The sequence below is a fragment of the Rutidosis leptorrhynchoides genome, chromosome 5 (genome assembly GCF_046630445.1).
Source record: "Rutidosis leptorrhynchoides isolate AG116_Rl617_1_P2 chromosome 5, CSIRO_AGI_Rlap_v1, whole genome shotgun sequence".
NCBI lineage: Eukaryota > Viridiplantae > Streptophyta > Magnoliopsida > Asterales > Asteraceae > Rutidosis > Rutidosis leptorrhynchoides.
Window position 1 is genome coordinate 41,025,604 of NC_092337.1, and position 21,692 is coordinate 41,047,295.

Here is a 21,692-nt window from a genome sequence, read left to right on the forward strand (position 1 = left end):
ACCCGAGATGGAGAGTGTTGAGCCTACCATTATTATACCACCTGCCACCCCAGTTATGTCCACATTTGAAATGCTTAAGGCGGATATTGATGAAGAAGAATCCTGGGATACAATTTTGTATTAATGGGATATTGATAATGATGAAGTTTATATTCCCGAGATTGAAGTGGTAGAATCATCCAAAATCGTTGAGGGTGACGAACTTGATATAAAAGAACCACTTGAGGAATCCCCTCCTTATATGGATTCTATATATCCTCACGAAATTGGTATTTGGGATACGGTGTATGAAGATCCATTTGGACATGATATACCTGAAAGAATAAACTTTTTGCTGAAAGCCGCACTTAGGAGAGAGTCATGTGTTGACTCTCGGGTTAGGTATTCCTTTTTCAAGAAATTGAAAAAGGAATTATATGATATATTATATACCACCCGAGGGGTTAATGACTGGCTCACGTTACTTATTCGTGGAACTTTTTCCACTGATTTTACATGTCGTCCGATAAGTGTGGGGAAGAATGACCCCATTAGGTATTAAAAGAAGGGGTCAAGTTGGGTGCACAACTCATTAATAAATATGCACCATATAAAATAAGTATTGTGCTATGTGCTCTAATTTTCAAAGACTGACATTAGGTTCAACAAAATACTTGAATGATGATTGATTTGTGGTTGCAAATGAATGGACGATGTTCTTATGCTGGCATTCAGTTCAGCACCATCATCCCGTGAACTTCGGTTTTAAACCTTGAAAGTAATAAACTCTCTTACACTCTTTAACCCTCTCAAATTTAAATTTTCCTGATTTCATGTAACGAGGGCGATACATGAACTCAAGTGTGGGGAGGAAGTTATAAATTCTTTTGGGAATTCTTTCGAGTTTTGATTTTGGTTAAAAAGGCTTCAAATGGTGAAAATTTTTGAACTTTTACCTTCATAAATTCAAATTGGGTTTAAAAATTTGTAGATTTTAAAACTAAGTGTTTACACCGAAATTATTATCACGAAACAAATTTAGAAACAACCAAATGATTGAGTTTATTTTGTTAAAAATCATAAAACTAGTAGTCATATAAAAGAGATAATCACCATGTTATACCACATTCTTAATGGAAAGAATCATCAAGTAATTTGTTGTTCTAAAATTCTAATCCAATGCTCACCAATGTAGTGATTATGAAGGAAGTCAAGTCTTCCAAAATGACGCACTTGCTAACTTATGTTAGAAGATGTAGTCCAAAACAGCTGTAGGTTGACGAAAAATCTTGAAAAGTCATCTCTGTCATCGGCTGGAAATCCACCTCACCTCAACATCAAACAGGGTTTTTGGTGGTCAGACTTATCCTAACCATGAGATGGATATGTCTCGTACAATGGGGGGCACAATGCAAATTAGCTTTTAAGACTAATAAATCTAATCCCCAGATGGATGATCTCCATAAAGATCAACCGCATCTATCTTTGACCGCGGTCAACATACATATGCCATAACAAATTGAGGTGTGCAAACTTATGGTTCACCGATGATATTTGGACATGATATAGTTTCTTCTAAAACTTATACTATTTTATGAACTATATTGTGTAAAACTGTTTTTGATATAGGACATTCGGTTAAAAGTTCCATGATACTACAATCATGGGGGCGAGTAGCTTGCTAAGCGCCGACTGAGGCTTCGGTTTTCAGTTACCCTCAACCGGACTTTGAGGTTAAAACCGGAAAACTTGATTAGTGTAAAAACTAACATACTATTTTTCAAAATATCAAAGGTTTTTCGCAAAGGTCCTAATTTCCCTAAGGATCCAATTTTTAAGAAATGTGGGACTTTAAAACCACCTTTCGACTTTGGTGTGATTTCAATTCGCGTATGTACTCTAAAGGTTTGTGTATACTCAAAATGCATGTGTGTGTGTGTGTTACATTGTGTGTGTGTGTGTGTGTGTTACATTGTGAAATAAATAAAAAAGTGTGAGTGTGATTCGTGTGTGTTTTCAGAAATGTGTGTGTTCATTGTAATATATTTTAGTTTTTATAAGTCTTACTTGAGGACAAACAAGGTTTAAGTGTGGGGATTTGATAACGCCAAAATTATACATATTTGTTGTTTTTATTTCGATCCGATTTTGTATGTAATTGTTGTACTTATGTATTGTAATAAGTTAAAATGTGTGTATAATCCGTTGCAAGTGTTGAAGCAAAGATTTATGGAAAATATTGCTGATTTTAGAAGATTCTGCGCACCTGTACTGTTTTTGGCCATAACTCGGTCATACGGACTCGAAAAAAGGTGAATTCGGAGCCCAGACGTCCGTAACTCAGAGAACTACAACTTTTATTTATATATTTCCTCATTTTACTCAAGGGATGCCGCGCATCTTAAATGGATGCGGCGCATCTGTGCAGTTTTCTTGTTCGAAAGTATTAAATGCGGCGTTTCAGAGGCATACGACGCATCAGTAAGGTCAGATGCGGCGCATCTCTTTTAGATGCGGCACATCTGGGTATAAAACATCAAAAATGAGCTGGAAATGACCTGTACGTGAGCTGGGTGGTAGGTGAGAATGTGATGCGGCGCATTACAAAGAGATGCGGCGCATCGGAGACTGAAATACCTACTTTTCTTGCTATTTAAAGGGTCTAAACTCATTCTAAACATACACCACAATATAGATCAGTAGTAGTCCGAGAAGGGGGTTTTCCCAGCCATTCTAAAGGGTTCTTCACCCTTTTGAGCATCAAGATTGAAGAAGGGATCATACGCTACAATATGTACTCTCGGTTTCATTTAATTTAGTGATAAGATTATGAATTCCTCTTGTTTCGATTGTATCGTTGTAACCTTCATTATTATGATTGGCTAAAGCCTTGTGTGTTTACTTTAATGTAAGATATATGGTTTTTGATTGTTCTATCTTTTAATGTTATTTAAGTTACTATGATGTTTGATTGATTAAATTACCATGTCCAACCAAAAGAACCATAGTTATGCTAGTTTGATACTTTCCTTTAATTACATAGATTGTTAACTACATGTGACACTAGGAACAAAATCTATGCTTCAATACTTTTAGTAATCTAGACGGGTAAACATATACTTAATTGACGACTTTGCTATATGTTTAGATCGGTAATTGAATAGGTACTAGAACTACATAATCATGAATTTACCTCAAGTGATTGTTGTAATTTAGGTTTTACGTGAGTTTAACTGGGTTGGGTCTAATTAATCTAATCAATCTAAATCAATTATGTTCTTCCATAGATCCATTGTTGTAAGTATCCATTTACTCTAGTTCAATTATACAAGTTATGAACTGGTTTATGTGAGTTTATCAATGTTCATGGCTTGTACTTCAACACTTAGTGATTTAGACATCTACATGTGAGTGTAGGATGGTAAGTGAATGGTAAATAGATTTCACAATAGTGAAGTTTATTTAGAGTGATCTTAATAAACTAGATTTTATGTGAATTCAACCAAGGAAGAGTCTTATTGATTAAACATAGGTAAAGAAGAACTAATGACAAGGTTTATGTGAATTTACTAAGTTTATAGTTCTCGGTTTATAGATATTGTGAGATTGATATGAATCATTTACTTGTAACTACAAAATAACGGGTTTAAGTACAAAAGAACAATTCACTGTCATTTATCAAGCATTGAAGTAAACACCGCCTTCTCATCCTTGTTATTTATCTCATTTTATTTCCTGTTTGTTACTTAACAATTCTACAATTAAAACTCCCTCTTTAGAATAATTAATCGTTTAAGGTCCTTAAAACAAACTTCTCCCTGTAGATCGAACTGGTCAATTTACTTGCTAGTTACTGCATGATCGGGTTTTAGTTTCCTGTATTATGTGTTAATTATTAAGCATATTGTCTACATTTTAAAGGTTACATCTTAACACATCAACATGGTATTCACACAGGGCATAAACATAATAGTAAAGAGTCTGAACAAGTAGCGTGTCAGATACTTAATACTCTATCCGGAAATAGACCCACTCACAGAATACCAGCAACTAGCTCAGATAATCTATCACTGAACGACTTCCTTATCCTTATCACCTGAACATAAGGCAAATTAAGTTAGTTTTTGTCTGTTAACACAAAACAGCACAGTACAGTAAATCAGTCACAAAAAGCGCTGCTAAAAGTCCACCTAACACGTATGCATTTTCAGAATTTATATCCTGATCATCATAAGTCACGCGGACAGCATAACGGCTAGAAAACAACTATATTACACAATATTGCATCACTGATCTATATCCGTACGATTGCACATGCATCCGTACGGTTGCACATGCATCCGTACGGTTGCAAGTCCATCCGTACAGTTGCATAGTGCATCCGTACGGTTTCACACTTTCTGCCCGGTTGCACCACACCACTGCATCCGTACGGTTGCATATGCACCCGTTCGGTTGCACCGTGTACCCGTGTGGTTGCAAGCTGCAACCGTACGGTTCTGTTCATCGAGCAGCAGCAGAAAACTGACGGGTTTCATCCCCAATTCACCAAATCTCGATTTTGGACTCGTTTTTGACCTTGAAAATGGTTACATCTCTTGCACAAAACCTTTTGGGACTTAAACCCACAAATTTCATACTCAAACAATATCAAATTAGACCAATTTGACATCAAAACCTACTTTAATAAAAACCTAACTTTAAAAGCCATTTTGACACAGATTCAAGCACGAATTGGAACGATTAATACCTTGTTAGAACACAAGAAATCACTAGAGACTGGTCTCCAACTAAATTAATGATCAATAACAAGTTTTGGTGAATCTAGGGTTTGAAAGTAGAAGAGAAGTAGGTACGGTGTGTGTAGAAGATTCAAGAAAAATGTGAGAAAAGGCTGGTTCCTTGTTTATATATTTATGTTAAAACACAATACCCCATCACACACGGGTATTTACCAGTTATCTGATAACTTTCGTACTTAATTTGACTGCCCTAACGGAGTCCAAATTAAATAAACGAACCTATTCTGTAATGAAATGTCCCGTTCTTATTGATTAAAAACGTTCCATATTAATTGATTTCGTTGCGAGGTTTTGACCTCTATATGAGACGTTTTTCAAAGACTGCATTCATTTTAAAACAAACCATAACCTTTATTTCATCAATAAAGGTTTAAAAAGCTTTACGTAGATTATCAAATAATGATAATCTAAAATATCCTGTTTACACACGACCATTACATAATGGTTTACAATACAAATATGTTACAACAAAATAAGTTTCTTGAATGCAGTTTTTACACAATATCATACAAGCATGGACTCCAAATCTCGTCCTTATTTAAGTATGCGACAGCGGAAGCTCTTAATAATCACCTGAGAATAAACATGCTTAAAACGTCAACAAAAATGTTGGTGAGTTATAGGTTTAACCTATATATATCAAATCATAATAATAGACCACAAGATTTCATATTTCAATACACATCCCATACATAGAGATAAAAATCATTCATATGGTGAACACCTGGTAACCGACATTAACAAGATGCATATATATAAGAATATCCCCATCATTCCGGGACACCCTTCGGATATGATATAAATTTCGAAGTACTAAAGCATCCGGTACTTTGGATGGGGTTTGTTAGGCCCAATAGATCTATCTTTAGGATTCGCGTCAATTAGGGTGTCTGTTCCCTAATTCTTAGATTACCAGACTTAATAAAAAGGGGCATATTCGATTTCGATAATTCAACCATAGAATGTAGTTTCACGTACTTGTGTCTATTTTGTAAATCATTTATAAAACCTGCATGTATTCTCATCCCAAAAATATTAGATTTTAAAAGTGGGACTATAACTCACTTTCACAGATTTTTACTTCGTCGGGAAGTAAGACTTGGCCACTGGTTGATTCACGAACCTATAACAATATATACATATATATCAAAGTATGTTCAAAATATATTTACAACACTTTTAATATATTTTGATGTTTTAAGTTTATTAAGTCAGCTGTCCTCGTTAGTAACCTACAACTAGTTGTCCACAGTTAGATGTACAGAAATAAATCGATAAATATTATCTTGAATCAATCCACGACCCAGTGTATACGTATCTCAGTATTGATCACAACTCAAACTATATATATTTTGGAATCAACCTCAACCCTGTATAGCTAACTCCAACATTCACATATAGAGTGTCTATGGTTGTTCCGAAATATATATAGATGTGTCGACATGATAGGTCGAAACATTGTATACGTTTCTATGGTATCTCAAGATTACATAATATACAATACAAGTTGATTAAGTTATGGTTGGAATAGATTTGTTACCAATTTTCACGTAGCTAAAATGAGAAAAATTATCCAATCTTGTTTTACCCATAACTTCTTCATTTTAAATCCGTTTTGAGTGAATCAAATTGCTATGGTTTCATATTGAACTCTATTTTATGAATCTAAACAGAAAAAGTATAGGTTTATAGTCAGAAAAATAAGTTACAAGTCGTTTTTGTAAAGGTAGTCATTTCAGTCGAAAGAACGACGTCTAGATGACCATTTTAGAAAACATACTTCCACTTTGAGTTTAACCATAATTTTTGGATATAGTTTCATGTTCATAATAAAATCATTTTCTCAGAATAACAACTTTTAAATCAAAGTTTATCATAGTTTTTAATTAACTAACCCAAAACAGCCCGCGGTGTTACTATGACGGCGTAAATCCGGTTTTACGGTGTTTTTCGTGTTTCCAGGTTTTAAATCATTAAGTTAGTATATCATACAGATATATAACATGTGTTTAGTTGATTTTAAAAGTCAAGTTAGAAGGATTAACTTTTGTTTGCGAACAAGTTTAGAATTAACTAAACTATGTTCTAATGATTACAAGTTTAAACCTTCGAATAAGATAGCTTTATATGTATGAATCGAATGATGTTATGAACATCATTACTACCTTAAGTTCCTTGGATAAACCTACTGGAAAAGAGAAAAATGGATCTAGCTTCAATGGATCCTTGGATGGCTCGAAGTTCTTGAAGCAGAATCATGACACGAAAACAAGTTCAAGTAAGATCATCACTTGAAATAAGATTGTTATAGTTATAGAAATTGAACCAAAGTTTGAATATGATTATTACCTTGTATTAGAATGATAACCTACTGTAAGAAACAAAGATTTCTTGAGGTTGGATGATCACCTTACAAGATTGGAAGTGAGCTAGCAAACTTGAAAGTATTCTTGATTTTATGAAACTAGAACTTTTGGAATTTATGAAGAACACTTAGAACTTGAAGATAGAACTTGAGAGAGATCAATTAGATGAAGAAAATTGAAGAATGAAAGTGTTTGTAGGTGTTTTTGGTCGTTGGTGTATGGATTAGATATAAAGGATATGTAATTTTGTTTTCATGTAAATAAGTCATGAATGATTACTCATATTTTTGTAATTTTATGAGATATTTCATGCTAGTTGCCAAATGATGGTTCCCACATGTGTTAGGTGACTCACATGGGCTGCTAAGAGCTGATCATTGGAGTGTATATACCAATAGTACATACATCTAAAAGCTGTGTATTGTACGAGTACGAATACGGGTGCATACGAGTAGAATTGTTGATGAAACTGAACGAGGATGTAATTGTAAGCATTTTTGTTAAGTAGAAGTATTTTGATAAGTGTATTGAAGTCTTTCAAAAGTGTATAAATACATATTAAAACACTACATGTATATACATTTTAACTGAGTCGTTAAGTCATCGTTAGTCGTTACATGTAAGTGTTGTTTTGAAACCTTTAGGTTAACGATCTTGTTAAATGTTGTTAACCCAATGTTTATAATATTAAATGAGATTTTAAATTATTATATTATCATGATATTATCATGTATGAATATCTCTTAATATGATATATATACATTAAATGTCTTTACAACGATAATCGTTACATATATGTCTCGTTTAAAAATCATTAAGTTAGTAGTCTTGTTTTTACATATGTAGTTCATTGTTAATATACTTAATGATATGTTTACTTATCATAGTATCATGTTAACTATATATATATATATATATATATATATATATATATATATATATATATATATATATCATCATATAGTTTTTACAAGTTTTAACGTTCGTGAATCACCGGTCAACTTGGGTGGTCAATTGTCTATATGAAACCTATTTCAATTAATCAAGTCTTAACAAGTTTGATTGCTTAACATGTTGGAAACATTTAATCATGTAAATATCAATCTCAATTAATATATATAAACATGGAAAAGTTCGGGTCACTACAGTACCTACCCGTTAAATAAATTTCGTCCCGAAATTTTAAGCTGTTGAAGGTGTTGACGAATCTTCTGGAAATAGATGCGGGTATTTCTTCTTCATCTGATCTTCACGCTCCCAGGTGAACTCGGGTCCTCTACGAGCATTCCATCGAACCTTAACAATTGGTATCTTGTTTTGCTTAAGTCTTTTAACCTCACGATCCATTATTTCGACGGGTTCTTCGATGAATTGAAGTTTTTCGTTGATTTGGATTTCATCTAACGGAATAGTGAGATCTTCTTTAGCAAAACATTTCTTCAAATTCGAGACGTGGAAAGTGTTATGTACAGCCGCGAGTTGTTGAGGTAACTCAAGTCGGTAAGCTACTGGTCCGACACGATCAATAATCTTGAATGGTCCAATATACCTTGGATTTAATTTCCCTCGTTTACCAAATCGAACAACGCCTTTCCAAGGTGCAACTTTAAGCATGACCATCTCTCCAATTTCAAATTCTATATCTTTTCTTTTAATGTCAGCGTAGCTCTTTTTTCGACTTTGGGCGGTTTGCAACCGTTGTTGAATTTGGATGATCTTCTCGGTAGTTTCTTGTATAATCTCCGGACCCGTAATCTGTCTATCCCCCACTTCACTCCAACAAATCGGAGACCTGCACTTTCTACAATAAAGTGCTTCAAATGGCACCATCTCAATGCTTGAATGGTAGCTGTTGTTGTAGGAAAATTCTGCTAACGGTAGATGTCGATCCCAACTATTTCCGAAATCAATAACACATGCTCGTAGCATGTCTTCAAGAATTTGTATCGTCCTTTCGCTCTACCCATCAGTTTGTGGATGATAGGCAGTACTCATGTCTAGACGAGTTCCTAATGCTTGCTGTAATGTCTGCCAGAATCTTGAAATAAATCTGCCATCCCTATCAGAGATAATAGAGATTGGTATTCCATGTCTGGAGATGACTTCCTTCAAATACAGTCGTGCTAACTTCTCCATCTTGTCATCTTCTCTTATTGGCAGGAAGTGTGCGGATTTGGTGAGACGATCAACTATTACCCAAATAGTATCAAAACCACTTGCAGTCCTAGGCAATTTAGTGATGAAATCCATGGTAATGTTTTCCCATTTCCATTCTGGGATTTCGGGTTGTTGAAGTAGACCTGATGGTTTCTGATGCTCAGCTTTGACCTTAGAACACGTCAAACATTCTCCTACGTATTTAGCAACATCGGCTTTCATACCCGGCCACCAAAAATGTTTCTTGAGATCCTTGTACATCTTCCCCGTTCCAGGATGTATTGAGTATCTAGTTTTATGAGCTTCTCTAAGTACCATTTCTCTCATATCTCCAAATTTTGGTACCCAAATCCTTTCAGCCCTATACCGGGTTTCGTCTTCCCGAATATTAAGATGCTGCTCCGATCCTTTGGGTATTTCATCCTTTAAATTTCCCTCTTTTAAAACTCCTTGTTGCGCCTCCTTTATTTGAGTAGTAAGGTTATTATGAATCATTATATTCATAGATTTTACTCGAATGGGTTCTCTGTCCTTCCTGCTCAAGGCATCGGCTACCACATTTGCCTTCCCCGGGTGGTAACGAATCTCAAAGTCGTAATCATTCAACAATTCAATCCACCTACGCTGCCTCATATTCAGTTGTTTCTGATTAAATATGTGTTGAAGACTTTTGTGGTCGGTATATATAATACTTTTGACCCCATATAAGTAGTGCCTCCAAGTCTTTAATGCAAAAACAACCGCACCTAATTCCAAATCATGCGTCGTATAATTTTGTTCGTGAATCTTCAATTGTCTAGACGCATAAGCAATCACCTTCGTTCGTTGAATTAATACACAACCGAGACCTTGCTTTGATGCGTCACAATAAATCACAAAATCATCATTCCCTTCAGGCAATGACAATATAGGTGCCGTAGTTAGCTTTTTCTTCAATAACTGAAACGCTTTCTCTTGTTCATCATTCCATTCAAATTTCTTCCCTTTATGCGTTAATGCAGTCAAGGGTTTTGCTATTCTGAAAAAGTCTTGGATGAACCTTCTGTAGTAACCAGCTAGTCCTAAAAACTGGCGTATGTGTTTCGGAGTTTTCGGGGTTTCCCACTTTTCAACAGTTTCTATCTTTGCCGGATCCACCTTAATACCTTCTTTGTTCACTATGTGACCGAGGAATTGAACTTCTTCCAACCAAAATGCACACTTTGAAAACTTAGCGTACAATTCTTCCTTCCTCAATACTTCTAACACCTTTCTCAAATGTTCACCGTGTTCTTGGTCATTCTTTGAGTAAATAAGTATGTCATCAATGAAAACAATGACAAACTTGTCAAGGTATGGTCCACACACTCGGTTCATAAGGTCCATGAACACAGCTGGTGCATTAGTTAAACCAAACGGCATGACCATAAACTCGTAATGACCGTAACGTGTTCTGAAAACAGTCTTTGGAATATCATCTTCTTTCACCCGCATTTGATGATACCCGGAACGTAAGTCAATCTTTGAATAAACAGACGAGCCTTGTAGTTGATCAAATAAGTCGTCGATTCTCGGTAGTGGGTAGCGATTCTTGATGGTAAGTTTGTTCAACTCTCGGTAGTCGATACACAACCTGAATGTACCATCTTTCTTCTTGACAAACAAAACAGGAGCTCCCCACGGTGATGTGCTTGGTCGAATGAAACCACGCTCTAAAAGTTCTTGTAATTGGCTTTGCAGTTCTTTCATCTCACTGGGTGCGAGTCTGTAAGGAGCACGAGCTATTGGTGCAGCTCCTGGTACAAGATCTATTTGAAATTCAACAGATCGATGTGGGGGTAATCCCGGTAATTCTTTCGGAAATACATCGGGAAATTCTTTTGCGACGGGAACATCATTGATGCTCTTTTCTTCAGTTTGTACTTTCTCGACGTGTGCTAGAATAGCATAGCAACCTTTTCTTATTAGTTTTTGTGCCTTCAAATTACTAATAAGATGTAGCTTCGTGTTGCCCTTTTCTCCGTACACCATTAAGGGTTTTCCTTTTTCTCGTATAATGCGAATTGCATTTTTGTAACAATCGATCTCTGCTTTCACTTCTTTCAACCAGTCCATACCGATTATCACATCAAAACTCCCTAACTCTACTGGTATCAAATCAATCTTAAATGTTTCGCTAACCAGTTTAATTTCTCGATTTCGACATATATTATCTGCTGAAATTAATTTACCATTTGCTAATTCGAGTAAAAATTTACTATCCAAAGGCATCAATGGACAACTTAATTTAGCACAAAAATCTCAACTCATACAGCTTCTATCCGCACCCGAATCAAATAAAACGTAAGCAGATTTATTGTCAATAAGAAACGTACCCGTAACAAGCTCCGGGTCTTCCTGTGCCTCTGCCGCATTAATATTGAAAACTCTTCCGCGGCCTTGTCCATTCATGTTCTCCTGGTTCGGGCAATTTCTAATAATGTGGCCCGGTTTTCCACATTTATAACAAACTACATTGGCGTAACTTGCTCCGACACTACTTGCTCCGCCATTACTCGTTCCGACACCATTTGTTCCTTTCGTTCTATTAACCCCTGGTCCGTAAACCTCACACTTCGCCGCGCTATGACCATTTCTTTTACACTTGTTGCAAAATTTGGTGCAGAACCCCGAGTGATACTTTTCACACCTTTGGCATAGCTGCTTCTGATTGTTGTTGTTGTTGCGGTTATTATTGTTGTTGGGATGATTGTTGTAGTTGCTGTTGTTGTTGTTGTTGTTGTTGTTGTTGTTGGGTCGTTTGTTGTAGTTGCGATTGATGTTGCGATTATTGGGATAATTGTTGCGATTATTGTTGTAATTGCTGTTGTTGTTGTATTGGTGATTCTTATCACCGTTTTCCTCCCACTTTCTTTTGACTTGCTTCACATTGGCCTCTTCAGCAGTCTGTTCTTTAATTCTTTCTTCAATCTGGTTCACTAGTTTGTGAGCCATTCTACATGCCTGTTGTATGGAGGCGGGCTCGTGTGAACTTATATCTTCTTGGATTCTTTCCGGTAATCCTTTCACAAACGCGTCGATCTTCTCTTCCTCATCTTCGAACGCTCCCGAACACAATAGGCATAATTCTGTGAATCGTCTTTCGTACGTGGTAATATCAAATCCTTGGGTTCGTAACCCTCTAAGTTCTGTCTTGAGCTTATTGACCTCAGTTCTGGGACGGTACTTCTCGTTCATTAAGTGCTTGAATGCTGACCACGGTAGTGTGTAAGCATCATCTTGTCCCACTTGCTCTAGATAGGTATTCCACCATGTTAACGCAGAACCTGTGAAGGTATGCGTAGCGTACTTCACTTTGTCCTCTTCAGTACACTTACTTATGGCAAACACCGATTCGACCTTCTCGGTCCACCGTTTCAATCCGATCGGTCCTTCGGTTCCATCAAATTCCAAAGGTTTGCAGGCAGTAAATTCTTTGTAGGTGCATCCTACACGATTTCCTGTACTGCTAGATCCAAGGTTATTGTTGGTATGTAGCGCAGCCTGTACTGCGGCTATGTTTGAAGCTAGAAAAGTACGGAATTCCTCTTCATTCATATTCACGGTATGTCGAGTAGTCGGTGCCATTTCCTTCAAAATAGTCAAATGGAACAAGTTAATCATACAGAATATTAAGAGTAGTTAATAGTATTTCGTAGCATAATATGAACTAATTTATAAAAGCTTTTTCTTCATATTAGCGTTTTATAAGTTTAAATTCGGGTAGTACCTACCCGTTAAGTTCATACTTAGTAGCTAATATACAATTTAACTACTACAATTCTATATGAAAAACTGATTATAATAATATTTCGCGTTCAAACTTTTACACAATATTTTACAAACTTACAATACCGCTTATTTTACATATAGCATGAAATATAGCACACAATAAATTTGATACAAGATGGTTGTGAAGATAATTCTAGCTAGTACACAAGTCGTTCAGCAAAGGCAATAAAGACACGTAATTCATACGTCCAGAAACAAGTCATGCATTCTGGTTTTACTAGGATTACTTCCCATCCTTGGTCTTGTGGAACATAACCGTTATGGCCGTTGATAAGACAGCGTGTTGTAACGTCGTCAAAGGGACGAGGGTTACGTAATGTCCAACAGTCCCGTAACAATCTAAAAACCTCATTTCTAACCCCAATTACCGACTCCGTCACTTGTGGGAACGTTTTGTTTAATAGTTGTAGCCCGATGTTCTTGTTCTCACTTTGGTGAGAAGCGAACATTACTAATCCGTAAGCATAACATGCTTCTTTATGTTGCATGTTAGCCGCTTTTTCTAAATCACGAAGTCCAATATTCGGATATATTGAGTCAAAATAATTTCTTAACCCATTGCGTAAAATAGCATTTGGGTTCCCCGCAATATATGCGTCAAATTAAACACATCGTAATTTATGGATTTCCCAATGTGATATCCCCCATCTTTCGAACGAAAGCCTTTTATAAACCAAGGCATTCTTGGAACGTTCTTCGAATGTCTTACAAACTGATCTCGCCTTAAATAGTTGTGTCGAAGAATTCTGACCGACTCTAGACAAGATTTCATCAATCATGTCTCCGGGTAGGTCTCTTAAAATATTGGGTTGTCTATCCATTTTGTGTTTTTATACTGTAAAATAGACAAGAGTTAGATTCATAAAAAAAAAATACTTATTAATACAAGCAATTTTTACATATATCATAAAGCATAAGCACACTATATTACATATATTACACCACACGAATACAACTATCTTATTCCAACTCGCTTGTTTCTTCTTCTTCGGTTTTGGTTCGTTTTGCCAAGTTTCTAGGGATATATGATGTTTCCCTAATACTAGCTGTTATTTTCCACATTGGTTTAGAAAAACCTGGTGGTTTAGAGGTTCCCGGGTCATTGTTACAACTTAAGGACTTCGAGGGTTGACGATACATATAAAGTTCATCGGGGTTGGAATTAGATTTCTCTATTTTTATGCCCTTTCCCTTATTATTTTCTTTTGCCTTTTTAAATTCAGTTGGGGTAATTTCTATAACATCATTGGAATTCTCGTCGGAATCCGATTCATCGGAGAATTGGTAATCCTCCCAATATTTTGCTTCCTTGGCGGAAACACCATTGACCATAATTAGCCTTGGTCGGTTGGTTGAGGATTTTCTTTTACTTAACCGTTTTATTATTTCCCCCACCGGTTCTATTTCTTCATCCGGTTCCGATTCTTCTTCCGGTTCCGATTCTTCTTCCGGTTCCGACTCTTCTTCCGGTTCCTCTTCGGGAACTTGTGAATCAGTCCACGAATCATTCCAATTTACATTTGACTCTTCATTATTATTAGGTGAGTCAATGGGACTTGTTCTAGAGGTAGACATCTATCACATAATATCAAACGCGTTAAGAGATTAATATATCACATAATATTCACATGTTAAAAATATATAGTTTCCAACAAAATTTGTTAAGCAATCATTTTTCAAGTAAACACGGTCGAAGTCCAGACTCACTAATGCATCCTAACAAACTCGATAAGATACACTAATGCAAAATTCTGGTTCTCTAAGACCAACGCTCTGATACCAACTGAAATGTCCCGTTCTTATTGATTAAAAACGTTCCATATTAATTGATTTCGTTGCGAGGTTTTGACCTCTATATGAGACATTTTTCAAAGACTGCATTCATTTTAAAACAAACCATAACCTTTATTTCATCAATAAAGGTTTAAAAAGCTTTACGTAGATTATCAAATAATGATAATCTAAAATATCCTGTTTACACACGACCATTACATAATGGTTTACAATACAAATATGTTACAACAAAATAAGTTTCTTGAATGCAGTTTTTACACAATATCATACAAGCATGGACTCCAAATCTCGTCCTTATTTAAGTATGCGACAGCGGAAGCTCTTAATAATCACCTGAGAATAAACATGCTTAAAACGTCAACAAAAATGTTGGTGAGTTATAGGTTTAACCTATATATATCAAATCATAATAATAGACCACAAGATTTCATATTTCAATACACATCCCATACATAGAGATAAAAATCATTCATATGGTGAACACCTGGTAACCGACATTAACAAGATGCATATATATAAGAATATCCCCATCATTCCGGGACACCCTTCGGATATGATATAAATTTCGAAGTACTAAAGCATCCGGTACTTTGGATGGGGTTTGTTAGGCCCAATAGATCTATCTTTAGGATTCGCGTCAATTAGGGTGTCTGTTCCCTAATTCTTAGATTACTAGACTTAATAAAAAGGGGCATATTCGATTTCGATAATTCAACCATAGAATGTAGTTTCACGTACTTGTGTCTATTTTGTAAATCATTTATAAAACCTGCATGTATTCTCATCCCAAAAATATTAGATTTTAAAAGTGGGACTATAACTCACTTTCACAGATTTTTACTTCGTCGGGAAGTAAGACTTGGCCACTGGTTGATTCACGAACCTATAACAATATATACATATATATCAAAGTATGTTCAAAATATATTTACAACACTTTTAATATATTTTGATGTTTTAAGTTTATTAAGTCAGCTGTCCTCGTTAGTAACCTACAACTAGTTGTCCACAGTTAGATGTACAGAAATAAATCGATAAATATTATCTTGAATCAATCCACGATCCAGTGTATACGTATCTCAGTATTGATCACAACTCAAACTATATATATTTTGGAATCAACCTCAACCCTGTATAGCTAACTCCAACATTCACATATAGAGTGTCTATGGTTGTTCCGAAATATATATAGATGTGTCGACATGATAGGTCGAAACATTGTATACGTGTCTATGGTATCTCAAGATTACATAATATACAATACAAGTTGATTAAGTTATGGTTGGAATAGATTTGTTACCAATTTTCACGTAGCTAAAATGAGAAAAATTATCCAATCTTGTTTTACCCATAACTTCTTCATTTTAAATCCGTTTTGAGTGAATCAAATTGCTATGGTTTCATATTGAACTCTATTTTATGAATCTAAACAGAAAAAGTATAGGTTTATAGTCGGAAAAATAAGTTACAAGTCGTTTTTGTAAAGGTAGTCATTTCAGTCGAAAGAACGACGTCTAGATGACCATTTTAGAAAACATACTTCCACTTTGAGTTTAACCATAATTTTTGGATATAGTTTCATGTTCATAATAAAATCATTTTCTCAGAATAACAACTTTTAAATCAAAGTTTATCATAGTTTTTAATTAACTAACCCAAAACAGCCCGCGGTGTTACTACGACGGCGTAAATCCGGTTTTACGGTGTTTTTCGTGTTTCCAGGTTTTAAATCATTAAGTTAGCATATCATACAGATATAGAAAATGTGTTTAGTTGATTTTAAAAGTCAAGTTAGAAGGATTAACTTTTGTTTGCGAACAAGTTTAGAATTAACTAAACTATGTTCTAGTGATTACAAGTTTAAACCTTCGAATAAGATAGCTTTATATGTATGAATCGAATGATGTTATGAACATCATTACTACCTTAAGTTCCTTGGATAAACCTACTGGAAAAGAGAAAAATGGATCTAGCTTCAATGGATCCTTGGATGGCTCGAAGTTCTTGAAGCAGAATCATGACACGAAAACAAGTTCAAGTAAGATCATCACTTGAAATAAGATTGTTATAGTTATAGAAATTGAACCAAAGTTTGAATATGATTATTACCTTGTATTAGAATGATAACCTACTGTAAGAAACAAAGATTTCTTGAGGTTGGATGATCACCTTACAAGATTGGAAGTGAGCTAGCAAACTTGAAAGTATTCTTGATTTTATGAAACTAGAACTTTTGGAATTTATGAAGAACACTTAGAACTTGAAGATAGAACTTGAGAGAGATCAATTAGATGAAGAAAATTGAAGAATGAAAGTGTTTGTAGGTGTTTTTCGTCGTTGGTGTATGGATTAGATATAAAGGATATGTAATTTTGTTTTCATGTAAATAAGTCATGAATGATTACTCATATTTTTGTAATTTTATGAGATATTTCATGCTAGTTGCCAAATGATGGTCCCCACATGTGTTAGGTGACTCACATGGGCTGCTAAGAGCTGATCATTGGAGTGTATATACCAATAGTACATACATCTAAAAGCTGTGTATTGTACGAGTACGAATACGGGTGCATACGAGTAGAATTGTTGATGAAACTGAACGAGGATGTAATTGTAAGCATTTTTGTTAAGTAGAAGTATTTTGATAAGTGTATTGAAGTCTTTCAAAAGTGTATAAATACATATTAAAACTCTACATGTATATACATTTTAACTGAGTCGTTAAGTCATCGTTAGTCGTTACATGTAAGTGTTGTTTTGAAACCTTTAGGTTAACGATCTTGTTAAATGTTGTTAACCCAATGTTTATAATATTAAATGAGATTTTAAATTATTATATTATCATGATATTATCATGTATGAATATCTCTTAATATGATATATATATATTAAATGTCTTTACAACGATAATCGTTACATATATGTCTCGTTTAAAAATCATTAAGTTAGTAGTCTTGTTTTTACATATGTAGTTCATTGTTAATATACTTAATGATATGTTTACTTATCATTGTATCATGTTAATTATATATATATATATATATATATATATATATATATATATATATATATATATATATATATATATATATATATATATATATATATATATATATATGTCATCATATAGTTTTTACAAGTTTTAACGTTCGTGAATCACCGGTCAACTTGGGTGGTCAATTGTCTATATGAAACCTATTTCAATTAATCAAGTCTTAACAAGTTTGATTGCTTAACATGTTGGAAACATTTAATCATGTAAATATCAATCTCAATTAATATATATAAACATGGAAAAGTTCGGGTCACTACATGTAACCCTTGTCACAAACTGGTCTTAACCAAATAATAAAACAACATTAAACATTTTATTAAAATAAAAGCATAATTAATCACATAATTAAGCCTAAGGGAAAAATAGTCATCTTACGTCTAGGCCCGATCTGAGGATGTTACAAATCCACCCCCTTAAAGATATTCCATCCTCGGAATCTGGTCTTGGTCAAACAGACATGGATAACGAGCCTTCATCAGCTCTTCGGTCTCCCACGTAAGGTTCGATCCTAAACTATGCTTCCACTCTACAAGCACCATGTGGATCTCCTTCTTTCTAAACTTTGTCACCTTTCTATCGACAATCCGAACCGGTTCTTCAACTAACTTTTGATTTAGGTATACCCTTAAATCGCTCAACGGAACCAGTTGCGTCTCATCATCAACCTTACACTTCCTAAGGTAACACACGTTGAAAGTGTTATGTATCCCTGCTAACTCTGCTGGAAGCTCTAACACAACCGTCTTATCATTAATCCTCTGAATAATCTTGAACGGACCAATGTATTTCGAAGCTAACTTTCCCCGCTTACTAAACCTGATAACACCCTTCCACAGCGAAACTTTCAAGTAAACATGATCACCCACCTCAAAGGTTACTGAAAGTCTACATGGATCAGCGTACATTTTCTGTCTGTCACGTGCTGCTTTTAACTTTTCACACGCTATTGCTACCTTGTCGGCTGTTATCTGAACTAATTCTGGACCTGCAAACTGTTTCTCACCGGCTTCTAACCAACAAGTCGGCGTTCTACACTTGTGACCATACAAAATTTCATAAGGTGGCATACCAATACTCGAATGGTAAGTATTGTTGTAAGCAAACTCGATCAATGGTAGATGTATATCCCACGGACCACCATACTCTAACACGCAGGATCGAAGCATATCTTCTAGTGTCTGTATTGTACGCTCACTCTGACCGTCGGTCTGTGGATGATACGCTGTACTCAGATTTACCCTCGTTCCTAAACTTTTCTGTAAACTGTTCCAGAAGTTCGATACAAATCTACAATCCCCGTCAGATACAATAGACAACGGAACTCCATGTCGACTAATTATTTCTTTCAAGTACAATTCTGCCAAAGTACTCAACGAAGCTGTCTCTTTTGTAGCTAAGAAATGTGCACTCTTCGTCAGTCGATCAACAATTACCCATATCATATCATTACCTCTCTGAGATCTAGGTAATTTGGTTATAAAATCCATCGTAATATGATCCCATTTCCAATCTGGAATTTTCAACTGTTGTAACGAACCATAAGGTTTCTTGTGTTCAGCTTTAACTTGAGAACAAATATGACATCTTTCTACTAATTGAGCAACATCTTTCTTCATCGTTGGCCACCAATACATCGGCTTTAGATCATTATACATCTTGGTACTACCCGGATGGACAGTCAATCTCAATTTGTGCGCTTCATTTAAGATCAATTTTCTTAAATCTCCAAGCATAGGCACCCAAATTTGGTTCTTAATCGTCTTAAGTCCACGGGAATCGTCAGTCAATTGGTCCTTGATTTTGGTCATCAGTTCAGTCTTTAAGTTCTCCTCCAATAAAGCTTGGGCTTGAACTTGTCTTATTTGTTCAATAAGGTCTGAAACTATTTCAGTTCTCATAAACTTCACGGTCTCTATGGTCTTTTTACGACTTAAAGCATCGGCAACAACATTTGCTTTACCCGGGTGATACATTATTTCACAATCGTAGTCTTTTATAAGCTCAATCCACTGTCTCTGTCGCATATTCAGTTCTTTCTGCGTGAAAATATATTGGAGGCTCTGATGGTCTGTACATATCACACACTTTGTACCGTATAAGTAGTGTTTCCATAACTTCAACGCAAATGCAACTGCGGCCATTTCTAAATCATGAACCGGATAATTACGTTCGTGGGTCTTTAACTGATGAGAAGCGTACGCAATAAATTTATCTCTCTGCATCAGTACACACCCTAACCCGGTAATTGACGCATCACAATAAACCACAAAGTCATCTGAACCCTCTGGCAATGCTAACACTGGAGCCTGACGCAACAACTGTTTCAAAGTCTGAAAAGCCTGTTCATGTTGATCACCCCATCAGAAACTTACATCTTTTCTGGTTAATTTAGTCAACGGACCCGCTATTTTAGAAAAATCTTTGATAAATCAGCGATAATAACCCGCAAGACCCAAGAAACTCTTAACTTCTGTCGGTGTCTTCGGCGAATTCCAACCCATTACCGCTTCTATTTTCGACGGATCCACTTTAATACATGCCTCACAGATGACCTGACCCAGAAACTGCACCTCTCGAAGCCAAAACTCACACTTCGAGAACTTAACATACAACTGTTCTTTATTTAATAACTCTAACACTAATCGAAGATGCGTCACATGATCAGCCTCTGACTTCGAATACACCAGTATATCATCGATAAACACAATAACAAACTGATCTAAGTACAGTTTACAAACCCTGTTCATTAGATGCATGAAAAATACTGGAGCATTCGCCAACCCAAATGGCATAACCAAGAACTCGTAATGCCCATATCTCGTTCTAAACGCTCTCTTCAGTATATCTGATTCTGCAACCCGAACCTGATGATACCCGGATCTAAGATCTATTTTTGAAAAATACGACGCACGCTGAAGCTGGTTAAACAGATAATCGATTCTAGGTAAAGGATACTTGTTCTTAACCGTCCTCTTATTCAATTCTCGATAATGTATACACATTCTCAGAGTACCGTCTTTCTTCTTTACAAACAACACCGGCGCACCCCACGGCGAGGAACTCGGTCTTATAAACCCTCTGTCTAACAGTTCCTGCAAATGAGACATCATCTCTCTAATTTCAGAAGGTGCTAACCTATAAGGAGCCTTAGCTACTGGAGTTGTTCCCGGAACCAACTCAATCTTATACTCTACTTCTCTTACCGGCGGCAACCCCGGTAACTCATCAATAAATACCTCAGAAAATTTCGAAACCACTGGAATATCAGTAATCGATCTCTTCTCTATCTTAGCATCAATAACATAAGCCATAAAAGATTCACACCCCTTAGAAAGTGACTTATTCGCCTTCATCATAGAAATCAACGGAAAACTAAACCCACTTCGTTCCCCTCGGGCCACAATACGGGTTCCGTCGGTCAAACGGAAGGTCACAATCTTCTTATCACACTTAATGTGGGCCTTATGTAGGCTCATCCAGTTCATCCCTAACACTACATCAAAACTTGGGATAGGAAACACTAAACAGGACATATCAAGCGGTCTACCATCAATTTCTATACTAGCCCCAGACACATACGTTGTGACTGGAACCGTCTGACCATCAGCTACCTCTACTCTAACAGGCTCAGGCAGTGCCATAGCAGGTAACCCTAACTTAGTACAGAAATCTATAGATATAAACGTCCTATTTGCACCCGAATCAAACAATACTCTAGCAGGTATTGAG